This window comes from Cebus imitator, unplaced genomic scaffold (assembly GCF_001604975.1).
Source record: "Cebus imitator isolate Cc_AM_T3 unplaced genomic scaffold, Cebus_imitator-1.0 Scaffold150, whole genome shotgun sequence".
Taxonomy (NCBI): Eukaryota; Metazoa; Chordata; class Mammalia; order Primates; family Cebidae; genus Cebus; species Cebus imitator.
Window position 1 is genome coordinate 5,662,733 of NW_016107465.1, and position 16,334 is coordinate 5,679,066.

The 16,334-nt window shown below is 37.5% G+C and overlaps 1 long non-coding RNA gene across 2 annotated transcripts in view; it reads left to right on the forward strand.

Moving 5' to 3' along the window:
- LOC108314360 overlaps window positions 1-16,334 on the forward strand; it is a 58,237-nt gene that overhangs the window by 14,983 nt on the left and 26,920 nt on the right. Inside the window, exon 1 of one of the 2 annotated variants that reach the window (XR_001829432.2) lies at window positions 10,343-10,463. The exons of the other annotated variant lie outside the window; for it this stretch is intronic. This is a non-coding gene — a long non-coding RNA (uncharacterized LOC108314360). Of the gene's footprint in view, window positions 1-10,342; window positions 10,464-16,334 lie in introns of those variants that run through there. 2 annotated transcript variants of the gene reach the window in all.

Below are 16,334 nucleotides of genomic sequence, written 5' to 3' on the forward strand. Positions count from 1 at the left end.
TCTGGCTGTGGGTCTCTCACAGGCTGCAATATCTCAAGACTCACCTGGAGCCAGGTGCTGTGGCTCACGCCTGTAATCCCAGCTCTTAGGGAGGCCGAGCAGGAGGATAGCTTGAGCCCAGGAGTTCGAGACCTGCCCGGGAAATATAACGAGACCCTGTTTCTAAAAAAAAAAAAAAAAAAAAAAAAAAGACTCCACTGGAAAGGATCCATTTCCCAGGCCTGATTTAGTTCCTCATGAGTTGTTGGCTCTAGGCCTCCCTCTATTCCTTTTCACGTGGGCAGCTCTGTAGAAAGCATCTCACAATATGGAGTTTACTTCATCAGAGAGCCAGCAAGAAAGGGGCAACGGGCAGTGAGCAAGAAGGGAAGATTCAGTCTAATGAAAGAGGTACCCCAATCATCCTTGCCATATCTATTCCTTAGAGAAAAGTCACTAGGTCCAGCCCACACCCACGGGGAGGGGATAACATGCCAGGAGGCAGAAATCCTTGGAGGCCACGTCCGAAGTCTGCCTGCCATGCCTCTCTTCATCTCTACCCTCCAACATTATTTTTTTAAAAATCCCAGATTTCATGTCATTTCTTCTGTAAATATTTCAACATACAGCCCAAAAGATAAGGGCTCCTTCAAAAAATACATAACCAAATATATATAAAATATTCTCAAATATCCAATGTTCAAGTTTTCAGTTGTCTGATGAATATAATAATGCATTGAAATTGATTATGTTCTAAAAATATATGGTAAGTCTCTTTTAATCTATTGTTTCTCTCTTCTCTCTTGCAATTTACTTGTTGAAGAAGCCAGCTTGTTTGACCTGCAATTTCCTGTAGTCTGGGTTTTGCCAATTGGATCCCTGTGGTGTTCATTCATCAAGTCCTTTATATTTCCTTATAAATTGATGATCATTTATTTTTAAGACAGCATTTTTCACAAACTGAAATTAGGACATATCTTATCATTAAAGGCATTGTATTACAATTTCTCAGGTGATAGCTATGATATCGTTGTCATTCCCCAGGCTGTGCATACTTGTCTTGGCTATTTACATTGTTATCGTGCCCATTGAGTTGTGTGCTATTACGAGTGCTGAGTTTAATTCCCACACTTTTTTTTTTTTTTCAAAAAGACTGCACCAAGATTATGTATTGAAAGGAAAAATTGCTGTGTGTGCAGCAACACAGAAACAGAATGGGGGTATAAATTTGATATATTCATGACTGGACATCAATAACTCCTTGATATTGGAGATAGCAAACCAAGTTAGAACATTTGAGAAAGGAATGTGTGTCCTGATATTGTCTGAAAATATCAAGGAAGTACCAATATCAACACTTAGCAACTGGTGTCAGTCCTTTGGAAGAAAATTCCATAGTCAGTAACGGAGTATTCTATCGCAGTATATGCAAGGTATGTATTACCTTTCAATAAAATAGTACGGAAAAACATAGACTATTTAGAAAAACATAGAAAGACTAATTTCAAGGCATATCATTAATGACTTTGTGTATAAAAGTGATTCCTGCTGGATTTTTTTCTTAGAATTTTTTTCAGAATATATATTGGCTTTGGGAAATATTAAGTGAAAATGATAACAAACAGCATTGCATAATCAATATTATCCTAATTAACACTCAGGGAGAAGACTGGAAAGATATATATCAAATTGCTATCAATGATGAAATTCTGGGACACTTATTTTTTAATTTACATTTTGTTTTTGTTTTTCTGGATTCTTTACAATAAACAAGAATACCTTTCAAAACCAGAAGAAAACACCACAAAACTCAATAAATATTATTTTTGTAAAATCACTGTCATAGGTCTGATATTCCGGGTTGTGGGATGGCTTTTGTGAGAGAAGGTCTGAATGTCCTTAAGCTCGCAGACTGGTGGGGGGATGAATGATATTTCCTGACTGTGGAGGCCCTGGACAGTTTTTGTGTCAATGAACCCTGCCTCTTCCTGCTTGTGAAGCAAGCACCCCATCCGCCCCTCACTCTTGCAGCCTTTGATGCTGACTCATGAGGGATTTTCTCCAATCCTTATTGGTTGTTTTCCACATTACCCAGGTATGATGTTCTCATGACGAGCTTGAAAGTCCTTTTGGGTTCTTTCTATGAAGATTTTTTTTTTTTTTTGTAGTATCTTAACTGCATATTAAGCATGTGAAGCAATGCTTAAAATGCTAGCATTTTAGCTAACATTTTCATTGTTTTGGATACATAGGAGTCTGGAAAAATAAGTTTTAAAAATAATTTCAATAAGTATAAAACAAAAAAATCTGATAGGAAGGCGTTTTTATCAGTTTAATTGGTAAGTTTTCTTCCTTAGTGACTATTAAAACCGTTGTGTGTTTTTCAGCAAAGTTATCAGATTTGATGAAATATATTAATAATAACAAAACTAAAAAAAAGCAAATAAATAAATAAATAAATAAACTGAAGAAATTGTCTCCTCTAGAGCTAAGATTAGGAGATATGGGGATTTATCTCTTTCTTCTCTCATCATATGTCTTTTCTTGTTGATAATGCTGCATTTCCTTGACAGCAGACAACGTAAGTTGCTAAATACACCATAAACTGAATAACAGCTTTTCAGAAAAAATAGGTACCTATAATATCGCACAACTTTCTTTTTCCTGACAGATATATATTCTTCAGTTCATAAGTTTGACTTAAGCATAAGGTTTCCTGCGTTTAAAGTCCAAATATTCTCCCGAGTCTATTTGGACACCATCTGTGGGATCTTGGTGACTTCTCCACTTCTCCTCAGAACCTGAGTTTTATAATCTGTTCTTCTTTAGCGTGTTCAGGAACAAAAGACTAATTTCGAGGAATATAACAGTATTTCAGTTTTCATGAACAGTTCCCATGTGGTTAAAATCATCATTACATTTTTTTCCCGTTTAATTGAATCACATATTGATGGACATTAAACAGTTCTTAAAAGTCAGCTGGGAATTTCTGATGGATGGGTGATGGAATCAGAGTGATAGTCATTTAGAATTCAAGAACAGACATCATCAAGCCTTCATAATTTTGAGAAATACATGCCCATCCTAAGAGATTTGGCACTTGTGATTGCATTTAATTATACTACATAGAGCCTGACAATTCTGCAACAATAATCATTTGTTTCTCTGTTAAATTTTAAATATGTTCCTTTCAAAGACATTTTAAATGACAATTGAAATCCAAATTTAAAATAAGGTTCAACAACATGCCATACTAACAAGGCTTATATCTCAGCTTAGGTGAGACTCAGATGAATCTCTAACCTTCTACACACATGCTAAATTTGCACATGTGCAGGCACTGACATCTATGTCACAACTCCGTTCTCTGCCAAGTTTCTTTTGGCACTGGTGATAAATTACATGCGAATTTGAGATATGTTAAAATGTGAAAAGTTCTGCATCTTAGACTTGATGAAATTCAGTAATAAATAACATTTATTGAGTACGTATAATATGCTTGATGCTTTACTTATTTCACTTAGTCTTCATAATTACTATAAGTACTTTATGAAATTTTACTGTTATTGTCCCCATTATGCTGATGAAGAAAACTGAGACTTAGGGAATTTAAACCATTCACTCAAATGAAAGGCAGAATTGAGTCAGTTTGAATTTGAAAGCAATACTATATTTCCTTCCCCAGTTTCATTCCAGGAAAGCCTTACTTTTTAAACCCTTACATTTGCTGTCCAATAGAACTTTCTCTGATGAAAATGTTCTGCATCTGAGCTGTCTGCTATGATATGGCCAGTAACTTACTGCCTGGGACTATTGAGTACTTAAAATGAGGTTAGTGTGATCGAGCAACTAACATTTTAGTTTTTTAATTAATTTTAATTAATTTAATTTTAAATAGGCATATGCGGCTGGTGGCTCCCACACTGAATAAGGCAGCACTAGAATGAAGGTCACTGTATTTTCAGGAAAATACCAAAGAATTAAGGGACACAGAATTCACTTTTTGCTCTTGCAAAATGTCATGCAAAAGCTCTTGCAAAAAGTCATGTCTACACAAGTGGAAATATTCTGAAGCAAGTATTTCTCTGGGACAGTTTTGACTATTTTCAAGGCCTTTTGGAAGCTGGTCAGATCTCTGCTTAAACAAAAAGGAGAAGCTAGAAAAATTATCTTATTGTTGCAATGGGTATTTCCTCATGCTGTAGAGATGTCCCTTATGGGACTCTTTCTAGGTTTACCGTGACAATATTTTTGTTGATATTCTTATTAATATTTTATATTCGTAAAATAATTTATATTTTACCTATCAGTTTCCAATTATCTTATAAAACTTTTCTAGACATCCTGTAAAGTAAGCAGAATTGGTATTAGTGTTCCCATTTTACAGATGAAGAAACTGAGACTCAGGGTGTTCGTATAACTTGCTTGGGGCCACACAGGATAAGGAGTGACTTACCTGGAACTGGTACCTAGATTTTCAGACTTCCAGTCTTCTGTATTTTCCATGACATGGGGTTATTTCTGTACTCTTGGATTCAAGCATATTTTACCAAACAAACTCTGCTGATAGAAACTCAGACCTTGAGTGGAGATGATTTCACGCAAGGCAGTGAGAGAAGGTATCATCCAATGGAGCATTTGTTCCTCCCAAAGGGAGGCTTTACCAACGGTTTGGGTGCCCTTCAATGGGCTTACGTTGAGTGGTGTCAGGTCTTCAGGTTAACTAACTTCAGTCCCAGTGGCTGTGGTGGAAGAGCAGTTGCAGATATGCTAATTCTGCTCCCCTTCACTGTGGCCGTATAAGCAAGTGTTAGGTTTGCACTTTGCAGAGAAAATGAATATGTCATAATCCCAATTCCTCCCTGGGTATTTTGGTGGGCTTCAAGTACCATTCCTTTTGTAATTAAGTGGGAAAGAGAAAACAGATGGTCACCTTGTCAAATCTTGTTTTCAAGTTAAATACACACAGCCTTGTTTCCTAAGTAGGATAATTCCTTTTTAATGGTAATGCTTTAAGACAGGGAAACACCAGTGGCTGTGTGTAGAGTGCAGTAAATCTGCATGTATTGTTTACCTGCTTGAACAGTGCTCTTGGAAAAAAAAAGTCCTTGATTTTTATGAATATGCCAACTGGAATCTTCTGTGTTGCCTGTAACAGTAATTATTTAGCTTCTCTCTTCTTCAGTCTTCTCAGGGTTACACTTTCTCTACACATGCGTAGAGCAATGATACTTACCCGGAGACTAGATAGTGCCATCCAACTGGATGTTAAAGGGACAGTGGGAGAGTTCCTCTGGTGGTCCCACTGTCTTTGCATTTTATTTACTTTTGGATATTGAGACGGATCTGGAGAGGTGAAAGAATTGAATGACTCAATAATTCTTCCAAACCGGAAGCAATCTCTTATCCATTAACTTCCTGGAACAATGAGGACCAACTGATTAGAAAGCTCTTAGCTCCTTCTTAGATCTTTCTTTATGCTATGAGGAAGATAGAGAGAATATCATCATTTTTTTTTTCAAAAAATTATAAAACAATATAGTGAGAATTGATTGAATAATGTCTACTGGGAACTTTATGGCCCTCTATAGAGTACATGTAGATCAACTCCTTTATTAGAATGATGAGATAACAAGTCCCCCTACCCAGCCACTTTTTTTGAAGGGATATGGAAATGAGAAACTGATCTTGTCTTTGTTAATTCCAAAGTCTCTCTTTCATTCCTTTAAGTGCTTCTTTCTTACTTGCTTGTCCTTTTACTGTTATACTCTCTGGAACATCCATACTATCCAGACAGAGAGAAAACTTTGATTCAGCCTCTATACTAGAAAAACACAAGATTTTTGTCACGGCTTTGCTAGCAATCAACAATGATTCCTCGAGTGCCTACTGTGTGTTTAGAAATGTACTGGAGTCCTCCTCCCTCTTTCCCTTAAGCAGAGTACATTGATTTTTAGAACCACTTTTAGTTAAGACTTTAATTTAAAATCCAATGTTATTTTAAAAATGTTTGTCATTCCTCTTGGATTATTGAAGTCTTTTCCTGTCTATGTGTTGGCTTGGGGGAAATTTCCTTTTTCTCTGTTTATTTCATTTTGCTACAAGTAAAGGAGACAATTTAAGCTTGGTATTTTTGTGAAGTCTTTTTAAAAGCGTTTTAACTTTGTGGCTGGTGGTCTGATTCGTTTATAAAGAATTTGTATTTAGTATAAATGCTTTTTATCTAAAAATATATAGCTTGAGAGGCCAGCTAATACCGTATACACACCTTAAAATATGCCTATGTACATGTTTAAGCTCAGTTTGGCTAAAAAAATCCTTTGAACTAGAACATCACATACCGCTCCCCAACTCCTATGCTCAAGTGTTGGTTAATAGCGAGGACAATACAAGATAAAGATCCTCTGAACATATAGGACCTATATAAGTCTAAATTTAAACAAATAACAACTGGACTTCAACCACTGCTGGATAAATATTAGCAGCTCAGAAATGGAGACCTAAACACTGATTCATTGATGTTTAATTAAATTTATTATTAATAAATTTATTGGCCCCAAAACAAAGAGTCTGGGCAGTATGAATTCCATTATGAACGAGGTTACACTGCCAAAACAAATGACTTTTGCACAGAATCTTGTTTTCCTCTATGGTTCTTAAGGAAGGTCTTCTTTGCATTATTCAATGTTTTTGGCTTATTTATTATTCCTGGAGGAAATGCTGCACAAAACCACAAATATTTCAGATGTCATTGTTATCATTGAAATTACTCATTCAGACTGCAAATGAAGCCAGGAATGTTTTTGCCATTTAAAACTGCCAGGAGAGGAGTGAACAAAATGCAGAGTCTTCAAGGTTAAGCAGATGTGGCAAAAGCACATCCATTCAATGTCTGTTTTGCTAATGAAAGTGAAAGTTTAATGCCTGTTACAGATTTCTCCTCTGCCTTTTGTTAAACTGTTAGTTGACTATGAAGCTAAAAAAGGAAATTGTAAGAATATAATTTTCTTTAAGATCTGAACACTCAAGAATCCTTGATTGAGTGAAATATATCTTTTATTTTTAATTAATGCGTTGATCTGTGTGATATAATTTAGAAGTTATATTTTACTGAAAAGTGTTTTTAATAGTGTTAACTTGTTTGTTCATCTGGGACAGTTTAATGTTGCAACTTTTTGTTTTCATATATATGCATATATTTTTTGAGACGGGGTCTCACTCTGTTGCCCAGGCTGCAGTCTAGTGATATGATTACAGGTCACTGCAACCTGGAACTCCTGGGCCCAAGAGATCCTCTCACCTCGTCCTTCCTGGTAGGTGGGACTATAGGCAAGCGCCACCAAACCTAGCTAGGTGTTTTGGTTTTTCCAAAAAATTTTTTTTTTTTTTCTGAGATGGAATTTCACTCTTGTTACCCAGGCTGGAGTGCAATGGTGTGATCTCGGCTCACCACAACCTCTGCCTCCTGGGTTCCAGCAATTCTCCTGCCTCAGCCTCCTGAGTAGCTGGGACTACAGGTGCATGCCACCATGCCCAGCTAATTTTTGTATTTTTAGTAGAGATGGGGTTTCACCATGTTGACCGGGATGGTCTCAATGTCTTGACCTCGTGATCCACCCACCTCGGCCTCCCAAAGTGCTGGGATTATAGGTGTGAGCCACTGCCCCTGGCCTCAAAATATCTTTTGTAGAGATAGGGTCTTCCTATGTTGCTCAGGTGGATCTGCAGCTCCTAGGCTCTAGTGATCCTCCCGCCTCAGCCTCCCAAAGTGCTGGAATTACAGACGTAATACACCACAGCTGGCCAAGTTGAACTTTTATGTAAAAACCCCATGTTCAAGTTCCTCAGAACTTGTTTCTAAGGTCTCTTTAAGGATCCCTTTTTCACCCTTGGTCTAGGTACTTGATCTTGAAGTTCTAAAATGAGATTTTTCTCTTGGCTTGTATCCCAGCTTCCTACTTTTTTTGTGAGGGGCGATTCGAAGATGATTACAGGAATTCATTTTTTTTTTCCTCTTTGCATTTTGAAGTTGAAGAAAACATTATCTATGCATAGTTTAAACTCCTAGATGATTACTCAGGGTAATAATAATAGTACGTGGTATTTACGTAAAAAGATCCTATGAGTTAAGAAAATATTAATTCTTATTTCTTTTTTAATGGTGTTAGATTTAGGCACAGTTAAAAATATCACTGAGGTACCTGTAGATAATGGATGATGGTTGCCAACTGATTTCTGGCGCTGACAACTCAATGTCCCTTTTGTTCTCCCTTCATCTTCAAGCAGTCATCCTGTAGTTACCACTTGCTGTCCCTCCCTGACATGAGCGCTTGTTATTTCACACTCAGTAATGAATACTACAGTTTGTTATTACGTTCAATACCTAACTAAATATGACCGATTAATGCTTATGATCCACCTGAAAGTTAAAACTGGCCATGAAGCCCCAACCGTCATCCCAGGGGTTCCAACTTGAAATCAACATTTGCATACCTTTAGAAAAATGATTATGGAAATTTCTGGAATGTCATCATACTCCCTATTTGAATTCAAATGACAATGTAGTCAATTTGGGAAAGAAAATCATCCTAATGTAATTTCAGTGTAATTTGCTGAAAGAGATTTGACAAGTCACTACTCTCTAAGCGAAGATTCTGAGCACTGGGTCTTTGGAGACAGTGGCTGCATTCGGCACTCTCCTTGCCCCATTGTAAGCACTCTCTAAATATTTGCTGCATTAAAATTTAAAAGGTCACTCACTCTAAAGTCCATGGAAAACTTTGCTAATTTTTCTTGTGTTGTTTTAAAACAGCATGCTGATTAATTTCCACTATGAAAATAAAAAGTTTTCATTCTAAATCTAGCTAAGAATTTAATAATAGTGGGGGAGTAGGAGGATGGACTGAGAAAGAAAGAGAAAAGAAAAAAGGAAGAGAGCCAGAGGAAAAAAAGAGAAGGGAGGAAGGAAAGAAATGAAGACAGTCTGCATCCACATTTGGTTGCTGTCCTGAGATTAAGCCCGACCACAGGAAAACCTAGAGGAAGCAAGCATCATTTAACATTCAACTTGCAACTCATTTTGTGACTCTACCATTATGCCAGCTCATTTGTCTGCAGTTTAAAATGTGTTATAAAGTCAAAACTTAGAAGTAAAATTCTTTCACTTCCTGATACTAGAGTGAGCGTAGTACATCTGCCTGTTTTGGATCATTTCTAAGCATTTCTCAAAGGTTAGTTCCACTTTGCCTGAAAGATCGTGTTTTGAACCATTAAAAACTGTTGCCTCAAAACGTCATCAGATCACAATTTCTTTTTAAAAATTCTCTCTTGGCAGATATTACCATTTAAAAGGTTTAACATTAGTTACCTTGCCCTGTTAATTTTATTTCTAAAATGTCTCTTTAATATATCTGTTTTTATCCATCCCTCTAGGCACTTTAAGTCCTTAACACCTCTCACCAGGCCTGTCACTAGGTCCTAGGTGGCCTTCTGTTCCAATCTTTACTAATGTAATTATTTCTTTAGGCTGTTGCCAGGATTATTTTCCCAGGAAATACGATGCATCCTGATTTTTTTTTTCTTTCAAAGCCGAAGCTTTCAGTGGTTTGCATTTGCTTACATAATAAAGTTTGGACTACCTGGCCAATATTCAAGATCTTTTATCATCAACTTCTCAAATATCTTCTCAGTCTTAGCTTCTCCATTGCTCATTATATTTCTTTACCAATGAGTTACAGACATGCACTGGATACGTTCATATTTCTTTGTCTCTGTTCATGTTAATTCCTCATCCCAAATGTCCTTATTGCGCTTTTACAGTTTTGGAAATCGTAGCTCAACTCAAATATCACTTCCTCCACGAAACCCTGAGTGTATTACTTAGCTGAAGGTAATTGCCCTTTCCGCTGTCCCTCACGTGAAGTAAATTAATACGATGTTAGAGATGGATAAAGTTTTACACTTCAATCAATCTCCATTCAGGGATCATCTTGGTATTGGAGAGGCAATTTAGTTTTCAATGAAAGAAACAAAGGAGGGTAAATAAAAGAATTATTTATTGTCTCATGTAACTGAAAATCCAGTAGTTGAGCCGGCTGAATTCAGTGCCTGGCTAAATGTTCTCAGGAATCTGTCCCTTATCATATTTCCTGGCTCTGATTTTCTCCATTTTGGGTTCAGTCTTAAGCAGACCCTACACTCATACATGATGGGAAGGCGATTCTCAGAAGCTCCAGATTTACACAGTATTTTTAGCTCTTTGAAGGAGAGAAATCCTCGTTCGCAGCATTTATATCAACTCGCCCTAGGACTTGGGTTGTTTGGAGGTGGGGCATGTGTCTGCCTAGGGGGTATCATTGTTTCTGGGAAGCCTGGGTTCTCTGATTGGCCCGTCCAGGTCATAACTTTGTTCCTATGATGAGGGAGGTAGGGTCATGCGATGAACAAGCAGAATCATGCAGAGTGAAAAACAGTTTCCCAAAAGAGTAATTTTTATTCATTGCATTCTTTACTGGGTACTTTCGCTTGCTCTCTGTTACGGCTAACTGTTCATTTTTATCTCATCTTTGAATTCTAAGATTATTGAGAGCAAGAATCGAAACACATTTAATAAATATTTGTTAGTTGAATGAAGGACCTAACAGGCAGGTAACAAATGAAATCATATCCAAAGTCACTATTTTATTTGACTTATGTTCTTCAGAACGTTTAAAAGCCTCATTGACAACACTTGATACTTTCCAGTGATTAAGGGAAATTGGCGTTCACATAAAATGGTGGACAGGATTAATTTTGAGATACAATCAAGTTACCTAAAATATCGGACCCCAAATACTTCTTGCCATGATTTGACTAGCAAACGTCATTATAAGTTAAAGTTTTCCCCTTTAGAAAAATCATTGCTTTTACTAGGAAAAATGTTGACGTAGTTTATTACCATTGCTAAAACAACAACATTCGAAGCTCGCATTAAAAAATTTCTCATAATTTTGCAGTCAGTTTCGTTTACAGTTTTAGAAAATATAGGGTCTCTCCAAGTAGGGTATTAAAATCTTCAAAATGGAAAATTAAAGAGTAGTTCCTTTTTTCTCTTCTTAATAACTTTAGCTCATCTAAGGAAATAACCCTGCTTTGCATTCTTTGCTCAAAATAGTCTACCTGCTTTATTTAAACTAGTTATTTCATTGACATGATGCTACACAAGACCATTGATCACCATGGCCATGACATGGACAGTACCGTATTGTGAACACCTAATTTGTATTGTTTTCTTCAATGAGCTTTTAGTAAAGTAATTTCTAAACTTGTTTTCATCAATTCTGTGTTCTAGCGGTTGTATAGTATAAAGGCAAGCATTCTGGATTTGGAACCAGACTTAACCTAATATGAAATCTGACTCTGCCACTGCTTAGCTCTTGGTGTCACAAGTCACATAACCTCCCTGTACCTCAGTTTACTGTTCTGTGAAATGGTGCTAATAATATCTGGTTCAGAGAACTGTAAATAATAAAGGGGTAATGTGATATTGTGGACAATATAATATAAAGACTATTATCATTATGGCTCCTACTATACTGCTACTAGTACTAATTGCTTTCTAGAAAAAGCAAAGTGGGAAATCACTGGGGAAGGAATAGTTGATCGGTCTTACTAAAGCACTCCTGCTTAAAGTGAAAAATGTTTGTGGTGTAAATGTTGGCATTTGAACAGTGTTCTTATTTCACCACTGATAAATGCCCTGCTTTCAACCTTTTGATGGACAGATGGCTTCGCTGCTTTACTATCCCACCCGACCATGCTCTTCCTCCATAACTGAACTACCCGTATTTTGTGACAAAAGACAAAAGATTCTTCCTCCGTAGTTAGACCATGGGGATCACTAGGCCAGTCCATGCGACTTCTTACCTACTATAAGATAGAAATGACTTACTCCATTTGAGATTAAATTTGATCTTTCTGGGAACTGTAAAGCTACTCTACTCCAGTTTCTTAAATATAAAGGTTGTGAGGTGAAGCAAGGCATAGCATACATGGAGATCTAAATAGCCATTCCAGGGTTCTAATGAGGCCACAAATCACGGAGCTCCATTATGATCAGAGCTGTGGTAGTATTAGACTGGCCAGAGCTTGCTTAACCTTATTGGTGCCACAGTTTTGGAGTAAGCACATTATCTCCCTATAAAGCACATTTCTGTTTAATATGTGCACATGCAGCAGGTATTTATTCTTACACCAGTTCCCCACCCATCGTTATTTGCTGTTTATAGCAATTTTAGAAAATATTTATTTTGCAGTGATTTTGGACTGATGGAAATGTCACAAGATTGGTTTAGAGAACTAAGGACTTTATTTGGATTCACCAATTTTATTTTGAAGGAGCACGTGCTAGAGGTTTTAGTTCATCATTAGTGAGGGAAACAGGCGAATGAACAAAGGTTCATTTATAGATTGGGAATATCAAAATACATTTGCATATGGATGCCAAACTGGCCTCTTTTACAGAAATGGAGGGAAGACAACTGAACCTCAACTCAACAGAATTTATTTACTGTTTTTTGACAAGAATTATTTTGCATTGCTCTACTGATTCAATAATGTTTAACATTTTGCCACATATCCTTTATCATTCCCTCTTGCTCTAATTAAATTTTTCGGAACCCTTTGAAAGTAATTTGTATGCACCATGCCCCCATACCCTTTAGTATCTTTAATTCACTCTGAATTGTCTAAGAAAACACATTCTCTTACATAACAACAATAGGCGATTAAATTCAGGAAACTTAACACTCATACAATACTTTTCTCCAACCTATGGCCCATGTTTTGTCAGTTGTCCTAATGTCCTTGATAGCATGTTTTCCATTTGGTAGAACTGAATTCAGTCCACGGTCACCCATTTCATCTAATTATCTTTAGTCTCCTTTGTATGTTTAGAAAATTTGAATTTTGTCTATACTGGAAATTTAGAGTCAAAGATTGTAGCATTTCTATATTTGTGTGTGCACGTGTGTATGTTGCTTCATTTATGATAATATCCTTAGCTATCATGTCAAAAGCTGACTTTTTTTTAAAGTGCATTTCAACTCCAAAGTAATACTGAGGGGAAAATAGCAAGCATAAATCAGAACATCAAAGTAAGTCCCATCATGCCTACAGTGTACAAATAGCTGTTGATGAGTTTGCCATGCTTACTGAACTGAATAAGTATAAAAGCTTTCCATGTGCATTCCTGTTTTCAGGCCCAATACAGTACGTTAACCTCAGAATATCAAATTGAATCAGAGGTTCTGAGAAGAGCAGCCTGCAAAGCCGTTAGAATGACACTCTTCATTACACTATCTAGATTCAGGTTTCAGACAACCATAACTGGGGCTTTCCCAACCTCTCACCTAAAGTCAAATGTACACAGCCACGCAGATCACTGCCTGCCTTCCTGCAAGGGCTCCCAGACCTCTTAAAGCGGGAAGTCCTCTCAGTCCCGGAAAGCTGAGCCCGGAATTATAAAGAACCTTTTTGTGATGACATTTTTCCTGGCGAGGCTCAAATAAACAGCCCCTGCAAAGGCAGCTTGCCACACAGTGTGTCAGCACATATTATGCAGTCTGGTGCTGAGTGGAGGTGTCAGCTGCCCATTAGACCACACTAAAATAGAATTGCTGGGAGCCTGAAGCATGAAGCATGATATTAGATAAAGTGATGAAATTTCACTCGATTAAAGAGCCGGGTCAAGGACAGTTACCTCGGGAAATTCCTTTTTTCCTCGAATATTCTCGCAACTTTGATGAATTTATCATTTTCTTGCTTATTTTTCATTATCGTCTGGGGCTTTATGAACAATAAAATGTGCCCTCAGCAGGCACTGACATATTGGAGTGATCAGAATCATAGGTTATGTTGATTCAAAGAAAGAAAGGGAAAAAAAGACGAGATTGACATTGCTGCAGGTCAAAAGCCCTTGGAAATGTTGGAGTGATTTGTTTAGACAGTTGTTTGATTTCTCTCTCTCTTTTTCTTTCACTAGCTCTTTTTTTTTCCCTCTCAAGTAGAGGGATAGGAAAAAGAACAGAGAAGGGTAATCTATTTTATTTTAGGCCAGTTGAAGGAGAGGAACAGAAGCATATGGCTTGGCAGAAATTTTTATTTTTATTTATTTGATTTATAAGGACAGGAGAGAAATGCTTCTTGCAAAGGGCTTCTTTTATCAAAAGGACTTGCAGACTGAAAGTAAATGACAACATACCTGCATTGCTTTTTAAACCAGGGTTGGAAAACCACATCTAGCTAGTGTAAAGCCGTCTGGCTGCTCCCCATGGTAGGAAAAAAAAAACACAAACAAATCCACTTTGGTTTATTAGCATTTTGCTCTGACATAATTTCATTTGCAATAACATTTGAGAGGCGAAGAAAGGAAATGTGAATATTCAGAACAGTTTTTGTTTTACCTGTAGAGCTTAATTCTACAATCCTTCCATCCCCCATGTTGCCAGTAAGGGTAGAATTCTTGCCAGCTGGACATGCCAGGAAAACCAAGCAGCACCAAGCCTAGCTAATTGGACCATATTGAATTCTAATTCAGTTGGTTCAGTTGGTCCTTCTTTGGGGCAGAAAATTGCTTTAGGCAAATGTGCTGGTCTGAAAGACTGGGAACACTTTGGAGGTTTAAGTTTTTAGCACCATCAGGGGTTGTTACAAACTCTGAACTCAATGAACGACTGAGTAGCCTTACTTCTATGAATTTCCCATGCAGCATTTTAACTCTGCTGCTTCAATTCCATTCTAGTACGCAGGCTGCTTGAGTTTGTAAGACTCCCATTTCTTCCTTCATAATACAGGGATACTAGCAAAGAATACCTCCTCTAACATACAAGTCTGTAATAAATACGAAATAAGGTCATCTGTTTCCAGATATGCTGCTCCTAAAAGGAAAAGTGTTATCTAAATTCTAAATAGTGCCATGATATTTTTATAACAATCTTATATTTTAATAAGACAAAGAATTTACGTGACCCAGTGAGCTGTAGTTTCTTGGACTGTGAACCAGAGAAGCACTTAAAATTTATATCTTGGCCAGGTGCGGTGCCTCACATCTGTAATCCCAGCATTTTGGGAGGCCAAGAGGGGTAGATCACCTGAGGTCAGAAGTTCGAGACCAGCCTGGCCAACATGGTGAAACCCCATCTCTACTAAAAATCTAAAAATTAGCTGGGTGTGGTGGTGGGTTTCTGTAGTTCCAGCTACTTGGGAGGCTGAGACAAGAGAATTGCTCAAACCTGGGAGGTAGAAGTTGAAGTGAGCTGAGATTGTGCCACTGCACTCCAGCCTGGGTGATGCAGAAAGACTCTGTTCCCTCACCCAAAAAAAAATTATATCTTATTTTTTCAGCAAGTTCCTTAGGTATTACATTAATGTTTATATAAATTAAACTTGTTTTTCACAACAGCACCTGTTCATTAGGTGAGAGTTGATATCTAAGAAGAAATAAGTAACAGCCTGGTGGGACCAGCAAGAAACACAGGAGGAGGAGTGTGATGTTGGTGGTTCAGTTTTCTCATAATTGATAGGACAAAAGTGGGACATCAAATATTTTTTTCTTTTAATTACAGGAAGAAAAAAAGCTGCACAGAGACGTTAGACAACTGTTTTTAGAGCTGATCAACTGTAATCTAAGTTTTCTTTTCTTTCTTCCTCTTGAGTCAAGGGGGTTTTGTTTTTTGTTTTTAAAATATTGAAGTGGTTTGAAAGATGGGAAGGCAGTTGTGCTAAATTTTCTATTATCAGCATGGAAGTGATAACAGCTTTCTTACCCCTTGGGAGAAGAGGTGGCAGTTGGAAGCCCATGAACATGCAGTGCTGTGTCGGCACACTTTTCACCAAAGCAAAAAACAGAGTAAGAGTATCTGCTTGTAATAACATAATGAGTCTATTATGTTTTCTCAGTATGAAGTGAGGGTTAAAGATGCACATGTTATTAGGCAAAAGAGAGGACCAGGAAATTGGCGGAGTTTTTAACCCTCCCTTTCCTGTTTGGTGGACACCAGGACTGCCTTGGCCGCAACCCTTGGCCTTTTCAAGGCTCCAAGGGCCAGCAGCACTGAGTGTGTTTTTCCCTAGTTGCCTGCTTTGGGATCTTGCTTTCTGTGCTAGTGTCATTTTATTTGAGCCTGACGAAATCCTTCACTAAGCTGCAGAAAGGAGAAAGTGCATACCAGGGGTGAGTTGCCAACGTAAGGCTTAGTCAGTAAGGTACAGGAGGAAGCATTTGATACCCATTTCCCTCCTCTTCACCAAACACTTGGGCAGTACTCGGCAAGAACTGTATTCTATTTACGGTCATCTTGCTTATGGTGAAAATTATA